Source organism: Pongo abelii, chromosome 15 (assembly GCF_028885655.2).
Source record: "Pongo abelii isolate AG06213 chromosome 15, NHGRI_mPonAbe1-v2.0_pri, whole genome shotgun sequence".
Taxonomy (NCBI): Eukaryota; Metazoa; Chordata; class Mammalia; order Primates; family Hominidae; genus Pongo; species Pongo abelii.
Genome location: NC_072000.2, coordinates 85,834,282 through 85,857,711, shown reverse-complemented (window position 1 = coordinate 85,857,711; position 23,430 = coordinate 85,834,282). Strand labels below are relative to the sequence as shown.

The following is a 23,430-nucleotide window of genomic DNA, read 5'->3' as shown; positions in this document are numbered from 1 at the left end:
TGCAGCTATTATAAAGATTGGGGTAAATCTATATGCATTATTATAAAAAGATGTTCAAGATACACAGTTAACTATACAAAAGGGCTAGTGGCAGAAATGTAACTATAGTATAATGCCACTTGTGAAAATAAAAATGTTCTTGAGATGTAGACTTATTGAACATTTCTGTAAAGAAACACAGAAAATTGCTCATTGCAATTATCCCTGCTTAGTGGAAACTTCATTTTTATCTTTTCATACTCTTAATTTTTACCATGAACTTCCTTTACTTTTACAATAACAATCTAGTTTTAAAAAGAAAAAAAGTCTTATCTAGCATTTTCTAGAGAGCTCTTATCTACCACACATTTGTTTTTACTCAATAAACATTTACTGAAGGTAAACTATTTATCTGAATCCAAAGATATAAATAAAGATGTCCATAATGCAAGCCTTGCCCTCCAAAAGCTGACCTTATATCTACAGAGGTAGACAGGGAGCCAGGTACCCCAAATAAATAACTGCCCACCTAGATGAGTGCAGTAAGAAAGACCCTCATCCTTTGACATACCCAATACCTTTTCATATGCAAGATTCCAAAGAAGCCCACACGGGACTCAGGCAAACTTCAGCCTCTTTTGTGATCTCAGACACCAGAATAAAGACCCCACCAGGAGACAGGGTCTTCACAGCACCCCCTAAAATTGGACCATAGCTATCCTTTGAAAGGCTTTGTCAGCCACTCAATGAAATGTTAACCTTTGGAAGCGCATCTTTCAGACAACCTGGGTCAAGGGATCTGGCTCTCAAATATGAGCCCACTCTCCACAGGAACTGCAGGTCTATGAAGCCTTAGATACGGAGCAATTACAACGAGGAAGAGGGAAAGTGAATGCCTGAAGCTTTCATGATAAGCAGAGGGGTCTCGGCTACAGCTGTGTAACAAGTATTATTCTCCAAGCACTGTTGCCCCTTCCTCCAACCCCCTCTTTAATGTGAACACCCAGCTATTCCAAAAGAGCTTGTGTGCTAGTTCTGTGGAGAGCTCAGAGGTAGAGTAATTTCCCAGCTCCTCACACGTCCTGCTGGCAGGACTCCGGAGTCTGCATTCTTCCCCACGTGGTGCCCTGCTGTTAGAGGGAAAAATTGAGGTCAAGGAACAATTCAGCATGTGGAAATAAACCTGGCCCTTCAGAGCTCTGGGCCCCAAGTGGTCCTTAACCATTGGCTTTCGGTGGGCACACGATTTGCTGTGAAGATCAGTGTGTATGACTAATGAGGTGATGTGGTCTGATCCCTCTGGGAATACAGCCCTGCACAGAAATCCAAATCAAAAGGTCTCACAAACTGGGGTCAAAATTAAAGATGAGGAAAGTTCTGCTAGGTGTGACAGTAGAGAATGTTAGCACCCCTCCTCAGCAGGCCCAAGTGAACACAGATTTGACCTTTTTTTCTTCACACCATGTGTTACCTTAACAGGTTTCCAGAGGGGCCCTCTATAAGTGAACAGCATGGAGCAGCCCCACCATCTTCAACCACTACCCAGAGAGTTACGCAAAAATACTGTGAATATCATGAATCCAGTGGGGAGGGGGACAGGGAAGCTCTTACCATTTTCCACTGGCAGTCAAAGCCCCTTGATAGGTCAGAGTAGAGGACTGGAGAGAGAGAGAGAGTCAGAAAGTTGATCTTCTGCACTAACACGGCCAGATCTTAAACAACTCACAGTCTCTCTAGAGAACACAGTCACCTATCTGCAAAATACGGCCTACCTCGCAAGTTATTAGGGTAAATTAAGGAAACATTAGTCAATGAGCTTTGTAAATGTAATGTCATGTTAACAGGTTCCCCTTACTCCAAGGTAGCTGACTTACGCTTCCCCTGCTCTTGAAAATAAAAGCAACCCTTGGCCGGGCACGGCGGCTCACGCCTGTAATCCCAGCACTTTGGGAGGCTGAGTCTGGTGGATCACCTTAGGTCAGGAGTTCGAGATCAGTCTGGCCAACATGAAATTGTGAAACCCTGTCCATACTAAAAATACAAAAATTAGCCAGGCATGGTGGCAGGACCCTGTAATCCCAGCTACTCAGGAGACTGAGGCAGGAGAATCACTTGAGCCCAGGAGGCGGAGGTTGCAATGAGCCGAGATCGCGCCATTGCCCTCCAGCCTGGACGACAAGAGTGGAACTCCATCTCAAAAAAAAAAAAAAAGAAAGAAAATAAGAGCAACTTCACCAGGGTATCATCACTTTATAGTCGTGAAGGGGGATAATGCGGGATAGGGTAGTCGTGCTGAACGTCTGTGCAATGAGTGCTCAAATTTTCTCTTTCGAACTTTGGGGGAGGCTCAGAAGATAGTAAAAGAGAAAAAAGAACTCATTTCACACCCGTCTTCCAAAATAAGTGAGATAAATTCACAAATATTATTTTATTTTTCCACATAAAATACCAAGTAAGGAGGGAAGAGGAGCGTGAGCATGACAGGACACTGTAAGTGTGGTGGTAAGAGTCTTGGGAAAGTTACAGCTCCTGCCTCAGTTTCCCCATCTGTAACAACTTCTACCTAATAGGGCACAAGAAGCACTCGGAACATGCCTGGTACCGAGGGAGCCCTGGATACCTGCTTTATTGTTAATGGTCATATTCTGTGCTGGGGAAGATAAGGCAGAGATAACTTGCTGTTTCAGGCACAGGAAGTCAAGTAGTTTCCAGAGGACAGCCTGACCCGTGGTCTGTTGGTTCCCTCTCTCAAACCTGCCCCTTCCTTTTGTTTTCCACAAAATACAGGTAAAAGCTCCTTCCTGGTCTCTCTGCCTCCTTGTCCTACTCCAATCTTTCATTAACATTTTTTAAAATCATATTTACCTCCCAAAGTTCGGTTCAAACCTTACATTTTCTAAAATGTACTTTACTTAGCATTTATAAACTCAGTTTGGCTCCTCCCTCAGGCCCCACCCATTAGCAGGCCCCACCCACCAGCAGGCTCCACCCAGTGACAGGCCCCACCCACCTGCAGGCTCCATCCATGAGTAGGTTCCATCCATGAGCAGCCTCCTCCCACTCACTGGGGCAGCTACTCTTCTTTTACTATTCTGTACCAAAGTGACTTCAAATTTAACTTAATTTTGTTGGAAACCAGGCTGTAATATTTGTATTAGTCCATTTACATGCTGCTGATAAAGCCATACATGAGACTAGGCAATTTACAAAGGAAAGAGGTTTAATGGAGAACTCACAGTTCCATATGGCTGGGGAAACCTCACAATCATGGCCAAAGGCAAGGAGGAACAAGTCACATCTTATGTGAATGGCAGCAGGCAAAGAGAGCTTGTGCAGAAAAGCTCCCATTTTTAAAACCGTCAGATCTTGTGAGACTAATTCACTATCACAAGAACAGCTCCAGAAAGACTTGCCCCCATGATTCAATTACCTCCCACTTGGTCCCTCCCACAACACATGGGAATTCAAGATGAGATTTGGGTGGGGTCACAGACAAACCATATCAATTTTAACATGATTTTATTGAAGGGCCAGAGATAACAAAATTTCGGTTGCAGAAAACAGCTTGCAACTCCTAGATTTGGCTGTCTCAAGGATTCCAAGCCTGGCCCATTCTCAGAAACCACCCGTGGGAGGTGCCTCTGTCCTCAGGCAGGCCGTCTTCCCCCTACGCTTAGCACGTGGGCTGCGTATTTAGACTCCTCCATGACCAGACCTGTTGAACAATGGTCAGAGGGGCCCCAGTTTAAGATATACCTCTAAGTGTTCATTTCCCGCTGTTTTCCACAAAAAAAATGGCAACAGAAATGTGAGAAGTGTCTGCTCCCTCCAAAACAAATGGATTCTACCCAGTAGGATAAGACTTGACCCCCACTCACCAACAGGGAGATTGCTCCATGTCTGTCTGAGCTGTTCCCACTTCTACAGAACAATGTGCAGCGTCAGCTTCCCCCAGCCCTGCCCTGCTCCTTTCTTATTGCCTTGCTGTCCTTCCTGCCATCTGCCAGTCCTTACACCTGCACAAGAACAAGTGACACACAGCCCATTCTAAATTAACACACAGAAAAGGAGCATCTCTCTAAATGAAATAGAGTCTTCAGACATGCAAGAAGCTGACAACATAAACATTCACGGTTTAGTTCCTTAGAGTCACAGCCTCTCAAACACATTTTCTGATTATGGTGTGATTACATTTACCTAGTAAAACTGTATATTTGGATGGTATTTCCAGAACAAAGAAACAGGCTGCTTCAGAAGTGTTGCTTTTGAAGGAAAATTGCTTCGAGCTTTGAAATGCAGGTTTATCTGCTTCTGTCTCTCCTTTCTAGGGTTTGAGAATCTTAAGGCCAGATTTTAGCTAACAGTCAGACTTACAGCATCCAGTGCTTCTCCTCTTGTGGGATGTCTCTGCTAAAGAGGAAAAAAAAAGGGCACAGAGCTCAGGAAAGGAAACTCAGACCTGACCCTGACCTTATTGCAACAGACTATTTTCCCACCACAACTTGCTGCATAGATCGTTGCCTTTTCCCGCTGCAATTAATAACTGAACTTTCTCGGAAACCCATCCTCTTCAGCTCGGACTTCCTATTTTACCTACTTTGGAGCCCAAGAAGGGCATGATGGCCTTTGAAGTTTAGAGACATTTGGGAACTGCAGTCTCCCTGGCCCCAAATGCAAAATGCCTCATAGAAATGTCCAGTCTCTCTCTAAGTGAAGTTCTTATTTTGACACGAATTATGTAGAAGGAGGAGGGGAAGGCCCTGAAAAACAAACGCACAACTTTTTAAAAAGCTTTCAAAATCAAATGTAAAATTCATTAACAAAAGTAATGGAAATTTTATGGCTGGTGCACAGATAAATTCGTTGCTGCCTCTAAATTCATCAAGCACACTTATGGGAGTGTGTACCAAATTAATTGGAACTAACAGCCTCTTAGAAACTCTAACCAGCTGCAGACTCAGGGTAAACTAGTTGGAACAAAACAAAGAACCCCATTGCTTCCTCCTTCTTCCAAGCCCTGATTGAATTAAACGCTAAGCTTTCTCAACTAAAAATGTTGAAAATTGTTGTTCTTCCATGACTGCAAAGCTATCACCTGCTGTTCAGGCCCAAGCAAAGTCAGAACTAGATAGAAATGAGGTTTCCCTGGATATTAGAAATCCCAGTTGCACTTCACCATAGCTATAAAGACCCAGCCAAAGAATTCTTGAAAAGAAAGACGTTCTAACACTGATGATGTATATTGTTCTGATCCAAGTGCATGAGTCAGGGAAAGGAAAGTTGAATTTGAATGATTCACTTCTCATTACCTTCAAGGACAATTCAGAAAGAAACTTCTGAACCTCTTTCTTCAAATTAATGCTCCAATTCTTGGATATGGTTTCCAAACAGACCATCCAGCAAATCAAACAAGAAAACCAAAGAAACTCTTTATAAGTCATTATAATAATTCCGTTTTTTAAAAAATGGGGATCATGTGCTCCTGAAGACAAGTCAGCACTTGCTAGATTAATCTACATTAATCTAGCATAAATTCTAATCAGACAGTTGTAAATAGTACTTTATTAATAATTATTAATTATTCATAATTTACAATTTTATATTAATTTTATTAATCACAACTAACGTTGATTAAGGACTGAGTCTATGCAAAGCACTGTGCTAAACATTATACATGTATTATCTCACTTAACTACCACAACAACCTAATAAGACCAGTATTATTACAGTTCCCATTTTAAAGATGAGGAAACTGATACTCAAGAAGTTTAGAAACTTATCCAAGGTCGGACAGCTAGCATGTTTGTTCCCACTCAGAGTTAAGGTGCAAAAGCTCAACCATCATGCAAGAGGCAAAGATTGGCCGGGTGCAGTGGCTCATGTCTATAATCTAAGCACTTTGGGAGGCCAAGGCTGGGAGGATCACTTGAGCCCAGGAGTTCGATATCAGCCTGGTAAACAGTGAGACCTTGTCTCTACAAAAAAAATCCAAAAATTAGCTGGGTGTGGTGGCACATGCATGTAGTCCCAGCTACTCTGGAAGCTGAGGCTGGAGGATAGCTTGAGCCCAGGAGGTCAGGGTTGTATTGAGCAGTGACCATGTCACAGCACTCCAGCCTGGGCAACAAAGCAAGACTCTGTCTCAAGAAAAAAAAATGTTAAAGGTAAAAGCCAGAATCCTGTAGATTCTTTTCCTCAGAGAAATCACAGAATATCAGTGAGCCAAAGAGAAGCTATTTTAACAACCACTTATAGAAGCTGGGTTTGATCAGAAAATGTTAAGACTGGGTTTTGATCCTCCTGTATAGGTTATCAAATCTGAACTCTGAGGCTTTCATCCTTACATAGTAGTTGCCTTGAGTTTCACCCACATGGAAAAGGGACAGATTTCTACATGGTTTTAGATAGTACTCATTTTGAGGTTTTTTTTCTTTTATGTCCCAGAAAGTAAAGACAATTTGGAAACTTACGAGAACTCAGAAAATCTGAGATAGGTCTCAGTTAATTTAGACAGTTTATTTTGCCAAGGTTGAGAACGAACCCGTGACACAGCCTCAGGAAGTCCTGATGACAGCTTGGTTTTATACATTTTAGGGAGACATGAGACATCAATGGATATATATAAGAAGTACATTTGTTCAGTCTGGAAAGGCAGGACGACTTGAAGCAGAGGCAGGAAGACTTGGAAGCAGGGAAGGAGCTTCCAGGTCACACGTAGGTGATGCACAAATGGTTGCGTTCTTTTGAGTTTCTGATGAGCCTTTCCAAAGGAGGCAAATCAGATAGGCATCTGTCTCACTGAGCAGAGGAGTGACTTTGAATAGAATGAGAGGCAGGTTTGCCCTAAGCAGTTTCCAGCTTGAGTTTTCCTTAGTGATTTTGGGGGCCAAAGATATTTTCCTTTCATACTTATAACTCCTCGTTTACAGTTCTTAGAGGTGCTGGGCAGTTACCATGGGAGGGGAAATTCTGAGATAAACCAGTCATTCCATCTGTCTCTCTCTCTCTGGGAAGCTCTTAGACAACTTCCGGGAAACATCTCTGGGATTGTTACAGCCTGCATTAATATGGTCCATAAAATGGGGTAACCCATTAAAAGTCTGAGGAAGCTTTCTTAAGAAGGCTAAAAATGAACAAATCCTGCATAGAAAGTGATTTTTTACTTGCCCATATAAATAAATTATCATTACATTGCCCATATAAATAAATTATCATTGTATTTATATGATAAACATCTGCTGATTGCCTTCCATGTGCCAAACTCAAGGTAAGATCTGAGGACCCAAAGACAGATGAGTGCTCTTAAGTGATATTTTTGTCCCCTGTAAATGAAAAGAGTGACAATTCGAAGAAATTGCAATCATTTTGAATACACGACTTTGGGGCTGGAACATGAAGGTAGATGCTGTGATCAGTCTATACCTTTTCTAAAATAGAAGATATCTAATTAGCTCTCTGGATAATTATGAACTTCAGATTTGCAGCATTTTGTGTATTTGTTTTGTGTTTCTGGATGACTGCTTAATTAGCCACTTGTAGGGAAGAGCAAGAAATCAAATGCACACTGAGTTTTTTTCAGTGGTGGTTTTGGCAGTGCCTCTATATTAGATACGAATTCATTTTTCTAAGAAAATCTAAGTAATAGTGGTTTAAATATATAAGATATTATTTGTCTCACATAACAAGTCAGCAAGTACTTCCAGGGCTGGTAAAGAAGCCCAATATTGCTATTAGATACAAAATTTTCTTCTATCTTTTTTTTTCTTTACCATCCTCAGCATGTTAGCTTTCATTTCCGTGCTGCTTGCCTCCTGGTTACCAGATGGTTGCCACAATGCCAACCATCATGTCTGAGTTCCAGGAAGGAATAAAGAAGACAAAGAAGAAGCACCAGAAGATTTTTGCTTATATCTCATTGGCCAACACTATCACATGGCCACTACTAACTTCAAGGAGGACTAGAAAATCAATGAATCCATGTTTTATTTTTTGTTGTAATAATAGGCTTTCTAATATAGACACAAAAGAAGAGAAAGAGGTTGGAAATGAAAGGCATTTGCTATTCCTCTCAACTATAAAGAGAGGCACAGGCCTTTTTTTTAAGAATTCTTAGATTTTTTTAAAAGAAAGAAATTTGCAAAAATGGGGGAGATTGCAAAAATTGTAGTATACTTTAAATGTGTATATTATGCATCTATAACAAATGAACTTTTTTTTAAATGCAGTAACTATAGGTAGAACCTCATTAGTCAGTACCAACCTTTAAAAGTCCAGGCCAAATGGTGCTCCTGCCTTCCTATCGCTCCCCCAGGCCTCCATAGTTATGGGCCCCATAAACTAAATAGATAATGGCAAGATACCCTTCGGGTCTTCTCCTATCAATGTTCTGAGGAAAAATTAATTATGATAGTGCTTGCCACATAAACCAGAAGAAGACAGTCTGAAATCAAAAGGGCAGAGAAAGTTTCTGAAAAAGTCCATAAATTATAAAAGGACATCATTTAATGATGTTCTCAAAATAAGAAAGGATAATCCTAAAATATTTTGGAAGACTATGATTTGAGTGATATTTTGAAGAAAATCACAGAAAAACAAATCACAAACTTTTGTTCCATACCCCTTTCCCACATGAATGTCTCTTATATTTATCTAGAATGGTGTGGTTCAATATAGTAGCCATGAGCCGCATGAAGCACTTAAAATGTAACTGGCCTGAATTGAAATGTGCTGTAAGTATAAAATGCATGCCAAAGCTCAAAGATAGTGAAGAAAAAAGAACATAAGAGATCTTATTAATAATTTTTTATATTAAATAGATGTTGAAATGATAATGCATTGGGCATAATGAATGAAATAAACACATTATTAAAATTATTTTTACCTGTTTCTTTTTACTTTTTTAATGTAGCTACTAGAAAATTTAAAATTGCCTATGTGGCTCATATTTGTGGTTTACATTATTTCTGTTAGACTGTGCTGGTCTAGAAAGATGACAACTTACAAAAGTCTATCTGTAACAGATGCTGTTGGTACATGGCCCCATGACCCCTTGGCCCATTTCTGAGTTTACCAGCAGCCTTCAAGGACAGTTACAGGCATTCCAAGAGCTTCCCAATTTCCACCTTAAGGGAGCACTTCTCTGTTTCTCTGCCTGAAAGCCATCTCTAGCTCCATGGGAGATTGCACAGGACAGTTTGGAAATGCCCAGGATTTAATGCTCCCAAGAGTAACCCTCAAGGTATGGTAAATAAATGCCCCATCTTCAGCAGTCCCTCAGCAGCACAATTTTAAGGTATGTCCTGCATTGTCTCTCAGAAGGTTCCAGCACGATTGAACGCCAGTTGCCTACAGCAATAGGTTGCTCATGGACAGACTTTATTCTGTCTTACCTCCCCAACTCCCTCCCTTGTGCTTCCCAGGATCACCTCCCAAATAAACTCCCTGTTGTAAGAATTAAAAAAAGAGAAAAGAAACATGAAACAAGGTTTAATGGGAAAAGACAGATTTATTTTAGAGAAAAAACCTGAGAGGGGCTTCTGACTGATTTCGGTCAGGAGTGCTTTTTCTTACAAACTAACAGTATATATTGGTTTTAGGGTGAGAGGGCTTATCACAAGCCTGGAATGCTTCTGTGTTGGGAAGAAGTTTATGGCGGAGTTGGAATGTCTCTGGCAGGGGGGAGGTTATCTTGGGCTGACATCTTTGGTCAGGGAGGAGTTTGGAATGTTTCTGGTTAGAGATGTTATTTGTAGTTTATGCGCATGCTGACCTTAGCCATTAGGCTGATGCCCTTTGGATTTAGGCGGTTTGGGATTAAGGTGAATTTTAAAATAACAGTGCTTATTCAAGATGGCGATACTCCTGCTCTGTCACGTGTTTGGTGTCTTCTCAGCTCTGCTTTAAGGGGCCCAAATTAAGAGAGCAATCCAAACATTTTCACAATCTCTCTTTATAGGATCCATGCCAAGTATCCTTTGGCTTCATGATTCATGCTGAATTTTTCTTCCTGTGCTATTATCAGAAAAGATGTCTTTAATTACTACTTTTTTTCATCAATCCATTTAGGATTCTATTGTCGATGGCTAAAAAAAAAGATTCTGCTCTAATTAAACAAATAGCATATCATTTGAAAGAGTTTGAGCATTTTTTTTCCTTTCCAAGTAATTTGCTTACATTTGAACTGCTCTTGTGTAGTGTTGTTTTAATTACCAACTCATTAAAGACATTGTTTTGGCCCTTTGAAACATGTTGTTCTGCTTTGGGGCAGTGGCAGGTTATTTTACCCAACAAAACCAAACTCTGTAAGACTATTAAATATATATATATATATATATATATATATATATATATATTTTTTTTTTTTTTTTTTTTTTTTTTTTTTGAGATGGAGTCTTGCTCTGTCACCCAGGGTGGAGTGCAGTGGCACGATCCCAGCTCACTGCAACCTCCGCCTCCCAGGTTCATACCACTCTCTTGCCTCAGCCTCCCGAGTAGCTGGGACTATAGGCGGCCGCCACCACGCCCAGCTAATTTTTTGTATTTTTAGTAGAGATGGGGTTTCACTGTGTTAGCCAGCATGGTCTCAATCTCCTGACCTCATGATCCACCCACCTCGGCCTCCCAAAGTGCTGGGATTACAGGTGTGAGCCACCGCGCCCAGCCTAAATATATTTTTTATTGAGTTTGCCAGAAAAGGCACAACCAGTAGTGTGTTGGTAGGGGATGGCCACCATTCTCTGGGCTCTATAAACAAGGGTCAGACCATAGGTAGACACAAAAGCAGTTGAGATGTAAGCAAATTACTTGGAAAGGAAAAACTCTTTCAAATGGTATGCTATTTGTTTAATTAGAGCAGGATCTTTTTTTTTTTTTTAAATGCATTGACAATAGACTCCCATAGGGTGTTCTGGATGCCCTGACCTACAACATGGCCATTTTTTTTTTCTTTTTTTGAAACAGTGTATCACTCAGTCACCCAGGCTGGAGTGCACTGGTGTGATCATGGCTCACTGTAACCTCCACCTCCCGGGTTCAAGCCATCCTCCCACCTTAGCCTCCCAAGTAGCTGGGACCACATATATGCACCACCATGTATGACTAATTTTTTATTTTTTTGTAGAGATGGGGTTTCTCTGTGTTGCCTAGGCTGATGTCAAACTCCTGGGCTCAAGCCATCCTCTCTCCTTGTCTTCTCAGAGTGTTGGGATTACAGGTGTGAGCCATTGCTCCCAACCTGTCACATTCCTATTCCTATCAGATCCTGTTCTTGCCTGGACAATGTAGTATAGCTTTTTAAAAAGGGAGGACGGGGGTAATATGGTTTGGCTCTGTGTCTCCACCCAAATCTCACCTTGAATTGTAATAATCCCCACGTGTCAAGGGCAGGGCCAGGTGGAGATAATTGAATCATGGGGGTGTTTCCGCCATGCTGTTCTCATGTTACTGAGTGAGTTCTCACAAGATCTCATGGTTTTATAAGAGGCTTCCCCCTTCACTTGGCACTCATTCTCCTTCCTGCCCCCATGTGAAGAAGGACATGTTTGCTTCCCCTTCCACCATGATTGTAAGTTTCTTGAGGCCTCCTTCAGCCCCGCAGAACTATGAGTCAATAAAACCTCTTTCCTTTATAAATTACCCAGTCTCAGATATTTCTTCATAGCAGCGTGAGAACAGAATAATACAGGGGGTTTAGAATCCAATAGCTCCAGGTTTAAATCCTGTCTCCACCCCTTACTAGTTCAACTTTCTTCAAATCATTTATTCTTTCTAAGCCTCAGTTTCCCAATCTGTACTAGGAGGATAGATACTGTCACCAAGTGAACATGAGGGACATTTGGCCAGGGCCTCACATTTTAAAAAGCCTCATGTTTAGATTGTTTTCATTCTCTTTAAATAAAACGTGTGTGTGTGTGTGTGTGTGTGTGTGTGTGTGTGTGTGTGTGTGTTTAAAAAATCAGATTTTTTTAATTTAAACTTACATTTTTAATATACTTTTCTGGTATTTCTTCAGTCTTTCTGTGCTAGCAATCTGAGAAGTATCCTGGGTTTATCTTGACTCCAACTCTGATGAGAATAATAATTCAGTTCTTTTCACTGGTTCACAGGGAGCATTAGAAAACATGGCGTTTGTTTTGAACCACCTGTCCTTTCTTTATTCTCTTTATTTCTTTCTGGCAAGGTCCACATCCAGCTCTCCCTTGGGTCTTCCCATTGTAGCCTCTTTGTAGCCCTGGTGTCCCCAGTACTCCATCTTTTATCTATGTCTGGCTCTCAAATTGAGCATTCATGTCAATTTGGACTGTCATTCCAGGAATCAATATTTGGTGTGGTCCCAGAATGCTCTTACCCATGAACTTTTTCCATGGGAGACGCTAACAGTTCCTTTCAAAATCGCCGGAACTAGGCCCTGGGCCCTAGCTGGCAGAACTGTTGGATAATGTAGTTAGCAAAGTCACTGCCATACAGTACTCGAAAACTGCTAGGTTTTCCCTCATCTACCCAATACTTGTCTTCTTGTCTGAGGTCTCAGGAAGCTGGGACTTTGTTCAGTGTTTCATTTAATTAGAAATAATCACTGAGTGCCTACAAAGTACACAGTACTTTGCTAGATTCTAAAATAAAGAGGGAAAGAGGAGAGCTACAGAGAAGTTTAAAGATGTAGTCCTTTGCCTTTCTGGTAATGTACAATCTAGTTGAATCTAGTGCAGAAGAATGGATCGGGCCTTCAATAAATGTTTGTGAGATGAATAAAAGACCCACACACAATTAAGAGCTCAAGTGGCAGGGGGTTGATGAAGCTTAAGATGCTATTGACTAAAGACACCTAAGAATTCCCAAATCCTGCCTTAGCTGGCCTCCCTTCCACACTGTGAGGCCTCTCATAAAAGGGACAATGACAGATCAGAACTGAAGAACTGTGTTATTTTTAATTACCTGTAATTATGCTCTAAACTCCTGGGAAGAGTTGGCTGATAACCTGGTCAGTGGACTTGTGTTCTGCTTGAATGCCAAATGAGCCTTTTCCATCTTCCTAAACCCAAACCCAAAGCATGGGATTGTCTCACCCTGCCACTTGAAAGACTGGAGGGACTGTATGGGACAGCACGAGGGACATCACACCGAGCAGCCACAGGAGAAGAAGAAGGAAGTGACTCAAGGTGACTGCACCTGTCAGGGGCTGCCTGTCCCAACACTGGTTAAGTTACTGAGGCCCCTGGAGGGAGGCGGTACCTGTGTGTGAGACTTTTTAAACACAGTTGGCCTCATCAAGAGTAAACAAAGCCTAAACAGCAGATGGGACTCTGACCTCTCCCTGTGATGACTGAAGCAGTGTATCATTAATTTGTAAGAAAAATGGCAGACAAAAAATGCTATAAAACTCGGAAGAGTGAACTTATTTGGGGCCAGAATAATAAAAAGAGATAATGGGATAGGGCTTTTTTTGTATGTTTGGAGGGGGATTTTTTGTTTGTTTTTTTCTAAGACAGGGTCTCATTTTGTCGCCCAAGCTGGAGTGCAGTGGTGTGATCTCAGCTCACTGCAACCTCTGCCTCCCAGGCTTTAGCAATCCTCCCACCTCATCCTCCCTAGTAGCTGGGACTACAGGCACATGCCACCACACCCAGCTAAATTTTTTTGTATTTTTTAATAGAATCGGGGTCTTGACATATTGCCCAAACTGGTCTTGAACTCCTGGACTCTAGTAATCCTCCCATTTCAGCTTCCCAAAGTGCTGGGATTACAGGCATGAGCCACCATGCCTGGCCCAGAGTTGCTCTTAAACATAGAAGAGTTCCTCAATATCCAATAAGGCTAGAGATAAATTTCCTTCTCCTCTTCCTTCCCCCTGAACTTCCTAGAGATTTTTACAAGGGAACTTGCTATGTATTACTTCTCATCCTTTACAATCTCCATAAATGCTTGGTCAATGGACAACCTAATTCTGCAGTCAATTACCTGCAAGCTCACAAGCTGATCCCTCTCTAAAATATACATGAGAAGAGAGCTACTTGGTTGTTTAATGATTTTCCTTTTGCAACTTCTTTCTGGGTCTTTTCTATAATTGAATTGTCTACAAACAAAACAAGGATTGCTACTTCTAATAGCATGTGGCATCTCGTGGACACCTTTGAATGAAATGTCGCAAAGCACTTCAAACAAATGTTCATTAATTGTGTAGTTCTGTTTGAGGGCAGGACACTACATTTCTCAAATGAAAGAGTTTGAGCAATCTAAACATGTCTAAAATGTAACGAGTAACTCTTGTTCACTAAATATAATGGAAAATGACATCTTTTGGCCAAAATTAATAAAATGCTGTCTCTTTATTTCACTTGGTTAACATGATATTTTGGGAAATGTTTTATGTCAGTTATAGAAAATGACTTAAAAATTTTAGGACTTCAATTCTCATTACCTATTCTATCCCATGCTATTATCTGCACATCTTTCTGCTCCTTAGCCCAGGCTATAGCCCAAATATGTTTTGTTCCCTCATCTCTGTCTTCATGGGTCCAGAAATTGTGATAAATATAATGCAAGTAGTGAACCCTACTTTCCCACAATCAATCAGCCTTTTCCTATGTACCTGGGTCATACAATCAAGGATCTTTGGTCTTGAAAATCTGGCTAAAGTGCACTATTCACAATAGCAAAGATTGGAACCAACGCAAATGTCCATCAATGAGAGACTGGATTAAGAAAATGTGGCACATATACACTGTGGAATACTATGCAGCCATAAAAAAGGATGAGTTCATGTCCTTTGTAGGGACATGGATGAAGCTGGAAATCATCATTCTGAGCAAACTATTGCAAGGACAGAAAACCAAACACCACATGTTCTCACTCATAGGTGAAAAGTGAACAATGAGAACACTTGGACACAGGGTGGGGAATATCACACACCGGAGCCTGTCGTGGGGTGGGGGGAGTGGGGAGGGATAGCATTAGGAGATATACCTAATGTAAATGATGAGTTAATGGGTGCAGCACACCAACATGGCACATGTACACATATGTAACAAACCTGCACATTGCGCACATGTACCCTAGAACTTAAAGTATAATTTTAAAAAATAAAATACAAAACAAGAAAATCTGGCCAAAATGGCAAAAACAAATTCATCAATTCAAAGATAAAATGATCTGCATTTAGCATGTATTCATACCTGTCAATGGTTTTGCTATACCATTATGTTTGTCCCTTAGTTTCAAAAGAAAAATAGCACATAAAAAATGAGGAGAAGAGGCACTGAACTATTGAAAAACTTGGGTGTGCCAGATGGCTTCAGCTTTCAGCTCCTACCTATGGAATGTGGAAAAATACTCCAAGCATATTTACTATTCCATGTATTTTTGATATTCAAAAAAAACTTGAAGAATTTTCAATTTGGATATCTAAAGCATCACATTTTTATGTCACCCAAGGCTGGTAGAAATAGTATGCAAGTTTTTTCCAGGGATATAGTAAATAGGATTATGTACAGGGAAGCCTATTAGGCTAATAATTGACAAATATGGTGGCTGAGGACTTCCATATGCTTGCTGCAATATTTGACTAATTGGCTAGTACCCCTATAGTAGATACTTCTTAAGTGTTCAGCTTAAGAAGCTATCAGCATGATTTCAGAAAAATAACACTGATTATAAGGGGCAAGGAAGACAAAATGTTTAACCTAAATAATCCAAACCATCTAAGAGAGCAAATCCAGTAGCGATTACTCAACTCACTAATATTGCTATTGCCATGATATGCCAAACAGGTGGACAAAAGTAACACCAGGCTTGATGCTACATACTAGGATTGAAAAATAAACGAGCTAAGCACCTGTTCTCCACAAGCCCAAAATCTAACAGGAACATCCATACAAGGCAGGGAGGAAAGAAGGAAGGAAGGGAGGGAGGGAAAAGGAAAAGAGAAAAGGGAAGGAATGATTAGATAGATTCAACCTGAGGGATTAAGGATAAAGGAGATCAGACTTAAACAGGCTCTAGAAAGATGTGTCAGCATTCACTCAAAAGACAAGGCAATAAGGGCATCCCAGGCCGTGGGAACATTTGGGCAAGATATTTGCATTCTCTGTTCTATAAAATAGAGATTGAGGTGTGACTCTACATTTTGAGAAATAAGAAGTCTGATAAGTTCTTATAATATTGCTTGAAAATGAAAAATACATTTTAGCAATTGCCTTTTTATTAACACGGGGCAGTGGTTCTCAAAAGGTGACCTCCAGGTCAGTAGCATCAGCATCACCTGAGAACTTGTTAGAAATGCACATTCTTGACTGCCCCCTCCCCGTAATCCACTGACTCAAAAAACTCTGGGGTGGGATACCAATCTGTGTTTTAAGATGCTCTGTAAGGGATCCTGATGCTAACATGTGAGAAGAGCTGCCCCAGAGCGAGCGACTTCAAATCATCCTGTGATATGCTTTCTGCATCTCTCTAGTGGAAATAATTAAAACTTTCTTAAATCTAATTTCTAGAAATGCATTACATTAGTGGGTCCTAAACTTCTGTTCATGTACAGCATCAATGCCTATCTTGACAAAATTTTTCGCTGATCCGCAGAGGAATGAGATAAATGAGACAACCAAGAGTTTTTCATGAAGCTAATTTTTTAATTCATTGAATAAATTTAAAAGTTTTTATTGTGAGATTATATCTCTCATACTGTTTTACTTTTAAATCTTCATTCTTCTGAAGAACAAGAATGGTGGTAAAAGACCAGTGATTTTTTTTCCAAATAAACTTAATTGGCAAAATTAAGAATGAAACTCAATATTGGTCCCCAAAGCGTTTTTTTTTTTCAAATGTACTGGTCCAAGGAATCCAGACATCTGCAAACCACTGAAATTGACGGGATATATATAGCTTTGCCAGGAAAAAAAAGGCATGTGAATGTATTTTTCTGCTTGAGAGTCAATAATGTTAGTAAGATTTTTATCTATTTGTATTTCAAAAATGTTCAAATTGAGTTTGAGATTAATAAAACAAAGTTTTGATAGTATATAAATTTAATAAATGTCCACCATCTCTAATGATTTTTATTCTAAAATTACTATTTTCTTTATGAACTGTCACTTGGAAGATTTCTTACTTGTGGTGAAAATACATATATAACTCTATCTCCTGTGTATATACATGTGTATGGGTGTACTTGGTTGGTAGCTTTTTTAGATCCTTAAGCACTTTGTTGGGAGAAAAAAAAGGGTGAGTAGAGATGGTATCATAAATAAACACTTGTTATTTATAATGTACATTCTTCATTCTCATGCACTAATGCACAATGTTATTTATTAGCTTAATCACTGTTGTGAGAATTGTTATTATTTCATGAAATAAAACTGAAAATGGAAGTTGGAAAAGAAAAATACATGCTATCTTGAGGATGTATAAGAGTTACTATACCTGCTCTCTACGTAGACAAGCTATATTTATTTCTCTTATAATATCGTATTCATCAAAGTATTCAATTGCCTCTTATCCCAGTAAGCACTAGAGCATTAGTGACCACTGGAACACAAACCTCATTTCTTCCCATCATCTCCCACATCACTCCCTTCATTTCTCAAGTCTTACTATAACCATCCTAGTCCAGACTTTTAACACTTCAAGCCTCAGATGACTGCAGAGCAAAGTAGCCACTTCCGCAGCCCAGAGGGTCCAGGGAATTCTGGGGATAAAAAAAATTCTGAACGTATCAACTCAGATGTCCCCATCTCCAGCCTCAGAGTCCTCTTTCCTCCCACTGGGGGTTTTGACGTGGTGAGGTGCACCTGCCGGGTTGTGAATTCAACCTCCGGTGATCAGCAGTCCTTGTAATTAAATATGGAGCCTGCTCTTCAGCTTTTCCTGCCCTCTGGCTGCAAGAGATGAAAGAATATTTGTATCTATCAAGGAGGACCTCTGCCTGTTATAAGCCAAGGGCCTTAAATGGGCCACTGTTCACCCTCAATATTTTGCAAGTGTATCAATACCCCCCAGCAAGAGCATTCAATTAGTAGTAATTCAATAATTACCACTTCCCCCAAGCCTCCGCTGAGGCTGAGCTATTGCATCCACTAGTACATTCTCTTTCAGTGGTAGCCATCCCAATTCACCACTGGAGAAAGTTGTAACGACTGCACCCTGTACTAATCTTATGACATGAGAACACCCTGAGCCACTGGAATTTTACTAGTATTTTTAGATGCTTTTTCCTTGACTTTGACTAGACTATAAGCTCTGCCACTTGCCAGGATGCACCCTGGGACAGTGAGTAAGTAGGTCTCTGAGCCTCCATTTCTCCATTTGTGTTAAACTTGGAACTTATTCATTTCGTTCTCTAACGAATATCTGAGTGCCAACTATGTGTCAGGCCTAATGATGGTTTATTTTGTCAAGAACTAGGGGTTGGAAGGTGCCTTGTTTATGGAAGACTGAGCTCAGCATATGAAAGCCAGAGGCAGCCAATGGACGTGCCACAGCCTCGTAGAAAGAGGACAAATGGAGACCAAATTAAGGGAAAAGCAGATTCTGGGAAAAACAGACATGAAGGGAAGCAAACTCCAAACCCCAAGTCCACAACCACTCCTGCTGGACGTTCTGTTTCTAAGAGTCATTATTAATACCTGATGTCTGTAGCTACTTGTTTTAACCCAAGTCTGTCAAATCCCCAAGAACATTCTCCTCCCTGTCTCCAAATATAAAGGAAAGTTCATGAACAAATAGCAAAAGTAGAAAATTAGCCAGTGGAGGGGAAAATGTAACTCGGAGAGTGGATTTCTAAATCTGTGCTAGTGTCTTCAGATTTTGGGGCCCGAGGCAATGGCCATTCTTTATTCCTAATTTAGTTTATCCAGCTCCTTCCCAGGTGTGTTTGTCTGATCGACTCTAAAATTATGCTCTCAGAATGAACTTCTCCCGGGCTGGGGCAAATAAACATCCCTCTTCTATGAGATCATGTCTCCTTTTTATAAAGTATTTTTGTTCCATACTCCTGGAATTTCTAAATGTGTGCTTTCTCAATTCTGCAGATGGGAAGACCCTGGAGAAAGGAAAAGAAGGTGAGGATAGAAGGGGCCAGTAGGGATTGAAGATAAAAAATGTGGCAAAGCACACATCTCAGCCCAGTGCTGTCAGAGAGTCTGTCCGCAGCTCGTCTTGAAAGAAGCACATGCTTCCAGACACAGACTTTCAGTCCCCATGGAAGAGAATCACAGTCAACCAAGGCCACAGACTTCAGGTGAGAGACCTGATGTCTAAGAAGTTAGGAGAGGCAGTAACTGCGACTCCTGCCTGATCCTAAGCGTCTGTGGAGCTACATGTTTGTTCTTGGCCTGATTTCATTGCCGATTTTCTCCTTCCCAGGGTCTTGTTAGAAACTACTCTAGGTCTGACCCACAAAATTCAACCTTCTCTGGAGATCAGTAGATCTTGTAATTAAATACAGAGCCTGCTCTTCAGCTTTTCCTGCCTTCTGGCTGCAAGAGATGAAAGAATATTTCTATCTTAGTTCCTGACTGTGCTGCTACCAACTCCCCTGTTGCCAGTCAGCATCTTTCCCTCAGCCCCTCCTGTGTCCAAGAGGATGCCCAGTGCCAGCTCTGGCTTTGCTCCTTGTCATGGTTTTCTCTGCGACCCAGGAATGCTCACATTCAGGTCTCTTTCATGCCAGCCCCGTGCACACATCACAGAGAATAGATGTTGCCCAGTGATGCTTCTGGAAATGGACAATGTGTTCATCAGCAGGTGAACCAAGAAGATGAGAAAAGATGGCAAGTCTTTCTTGCAACAGGGAAGTGATAATTTCACCACATATAGAGAGGCAGCACAAGGACGTGTGCGCTACTGGAATCGTGGGCTATGGCAGGGGTTTTCAGGACCAACTCTTTCTCCCCAGTCTAGTTTCTGAACTTCTGTGCTTCTCCATAAGCCAGTCCTCCCATTAAAACTTCCCTGCTAACCCAAAATAGAAGTACTTATTCTGAGTCAGGATGCTGATTGCTACTTACTAGTAATACGAGCCTAAGCAAGTCCACCTCTCTGGGTTTTGGTATCGTGTTCTGTAAAGTGAGGATGTTGGACCAGACCATCTCTGTGATCCCTCCAGCTCTCAGTACACACCGGACACACAGGCTTCACACACATGTTCTTCCCTTACAGAGTCAGGGCCATCAGCTGAGAACATGGCTTCATGCACATATACTTCCTACATAGATTTAGGGCCATCAGCTCAGAACATCCCCCCTCTGCCTCTGAATAAAGTTTAATTCATGTTTAATTTTGCAGATTCCCTAGGGAGCTGCCTGTGTAGGTTGGTTATTGGTCAAGTCGGACATAAAGACAGTAGTTAGGGCCGGGTGCTGTGGCTCATGCCTGTAATCCCAGCACTTTGGGAGGCCAAGGCGGGCAGATCACTTGAGGTCAGGAGTTCAAGACCAGCCTGGCCAACATGGCAAAACCCCATCTCTACTAACAATACAAAAATTAGCCAGGTGTGGTGCGTGTCTTTAATCCCAGCTACTCGGGATGCTGAGGCAGGAGAATCACTTGAACCTGGAGGAGGAGGTTGCAGCGAGCTGAGATCACACCACTGCACTCCAGCCTGAGTGACAGAGCGAGACTCCGTCTTAAAAAAAAAAAAAAAAAAAGAGAGAGAGAGCAGTTAGGAAGAAAAAACACACAATTTTAGGGAACAGCTAGTCTGTGGTCATTCTGGAGAAGAGGAGAGGTTTGCCCTGATTCATGCTCCAGTAGTAATTACCTCCATTGAACTCTTGACAGTTTTTTAACGCACTTGTTATCCTAATCAAATCAGCAAAGTTAGCACTAGGATCTTCATCTTATGGAGAAGGAAACTATAATTGGAGGGGCAAGAATCTGACTTGAAACTCCACAGTCTTTCAGCTTTGCCATGCTTGCCTGTCTCAGCACACCAAGAGAAGGATCAAGCCAGCATGTTTAGAGCATCACTATTGTACAACCACTTTTCAGCCATGCTAGTTTTATGTTTTACCTATTGTTTCTTGAGAATCATATCCATTTCCTATTAATTTAGCAAAATCTGCTGTCGTTTTTAGTTTTAAAATTGTTTCATTAGTTTTCATTAACATATTTCCGTCTTTATCGAGTGCCTAATAAGTAGAATAAGATTCCATTAAAAGGTCGATGAAAAATCTAACACCTATGTGCGTTCACAGACTTTACTAGGTGTTATGCTTCAAGGGAAAAAATGAGTCATGGCATATTTGAGTACATGCAATGATGAATAGATCTGACTGTTCTTTTGCGATTTCTGTGATTCTCTCAGTACTCAGACACTGTCACTTTTCTTCTCGACCACCCAAGAGTGGCCATGTGCCACCCTAGCTTGTCATTCTGAAGCTCATTATTACAGATCCTACAACCCATTCTGGCCAGCCAGTCATTCTATCAACCTGTCCTTGAATTTCTTAGGCAGCCCATAAATGAGACCAGCATGATTTCGATTCAGTTGGTATAAAGCAGATATTTTCAACTTATCTTTTTGGGTTTTTTCCTCTATTAATTTTTTGAAAATTTAAAAATTACAGAAAAGAACGAAGAAAAAAAATCTAATTATCATCCAATTATCCCCTGCCCAAAGCTGACTACTATTCATATCTTGCATATTGATTTCTAGTCTTTTCTTTGGTTTTTACATTTAAAAATCACCTGTTTTGGTAAAAACGATACATGCCTATTCTAAAAAATATAAAGACTGCAGAAAATCACAAAGCCAAATGTAATTTTTTTTAAAATCCAAATTCCACATCCAGGAATAACTATTGTTCATATAAGGTTAAAATGATCACATATATCTTTCTATGCAAAAATACAGAAAAAAAGAAGTGATAAGTAGAGAGAGGGAGGAGGGAAAATCCATTTATAAAAATGGGCTTATTTGTATATACATACTTTTCATTAAAAAGAATTAATTTTAAATTTACTTGATTTTACAGAAGTAAAAGAAACTGCAGTGAAATCGAAGTAATTTTTGAACTTCAAATAAATGTTTTTTTCACTTTTTAAAGCTATATTTTAAAAAAGATATCTCTGAGGTTAAGAAATGAGTTTACTAAAAACATAAGAAGATTGGAGTTTAAAGCTACCTATTTTAGGGGGGACGATTTTTCCTTACTCCTTGCAATTTGCTATGAGAGATGAAAACTTTCAGATCCTCCAATTTTTTTCCTATTCCCTCCTATTCTTCCTCATGTTTGTATTTATATTATTGTGTTTGCTTTATCCATTCATCTCTTGATGAACATTTAGGTTATTTCCACAACTTGGTTATTGCGAATAGTGCTGCAATGAACATGGGAACGCTAGTATCTCTTCAAGATCCTCATTTCAGTTCTTTTGAATAAATACCCGGAAGTGGGATTGCAGATTCATATGGTAATTCCATTTTTAATTTTTTGAGGAACCCCTTTACTATCTTTCCTCATAGCTGCACCACTGTGCATTTCCACCAACAGTGTCCAAGGGATGGATTTGCAGACTCAGTTTTGTTTTCAATTCAGAGAAAAGTTACTGTCATTTCCTGGAATACTTCTTTGGAGACATCCAATGTTTTTATGTAGAATTTTTTTGTCTTTTACATCCATTAGCTTCAATTTAATTGCTTTATCTTTTGTCTTTTCCATTTAATTTATTTAGAATGTCTCAAGCCTTTCTTTTTTCTTTTTTTCTTTTTTTTTTTTTTTTTTTGAGATGGAGTCTTACTCTGTCACCCATGCTGGAGGGCAGTGGCATGGTCTTGGCTCACTGCAACCTCCGCCTCCTGGGTTCAAGTGATTCTCCTGCCTCAGCCTCTCGAGTAGCTGGGATTACAGGCATGAGCCACCACACCCGGCTAATTTTTGTATTTTTAGTACAGACGGGGTTTCACCATGTTGGTCAGGCTGGTCTCGAACTCCTGACCTCAGGTGATCCGCCCACCTTGACCTCCCAAAGTGCTGGGATTACAGGCGTGAGCCACCGCGCTCGGCCTCAAGCCTTTCTTCTATGTTAATAATTCAAATTTCGGCAATGTTTAAATTGTGCTCTTTGCAGTTAGCAATTATGAGTTTGACAGTGATATTGTTTAACTCTTCTAATTCCATAGTGCTTCCATAACTCCTTGATTTTATTCTATTGTTTTATTATCTTTGAGTTCTTGACTTATTATATTTGTTTTCTTATAAAGCCAAGTTGCTCTAAAACATAAAGTGATTGCAAAGAACTTCTTCTGTCCCTTATGTTTTCTTCTAGACACAATCTGTGCAATATACATCTAGCCTGCTTGCTTTGACTTGGGGCTTTACTTGTTGTCTCTTTTACTTTAGTGGGTTTGCATTCCTGCTATGCTGTTTATTTGCATTTTGCTCATGTTCATCAGCCCTGTGCGGACTTTCTATGTGGTCTGATGGAGTGGGATGACTTCTTGGCTCTCTTCTCACCGTG

The 23,430-nt window shown here is 40.5% G+C and overlaps 1 long non-coding RNA gene across 5 annotated transcripts in view; it reads left to right on the top strand.

The window, feature by feature from the left end:
• The window catches only part of LOC103892397 (uncharacterized), a 60,809-nt gene that overhangs the window by 28,994 nt on the left and 8,385 nt on the right, over positions 1–23,430 (top strand). For all 5 annotated transcript variants that reach the window (XR_008513134.2, XR_008513129.2, XR_008513133.2 and 2 more), the window contains one exon: positions 18,999–19,207. This is a non-coding gene — a long non-coding RNA (uncharacterized LOC103892397). The remainder of the gene's footprint in view (positions 1–18,998; positions 19,208–23,430) is intronic.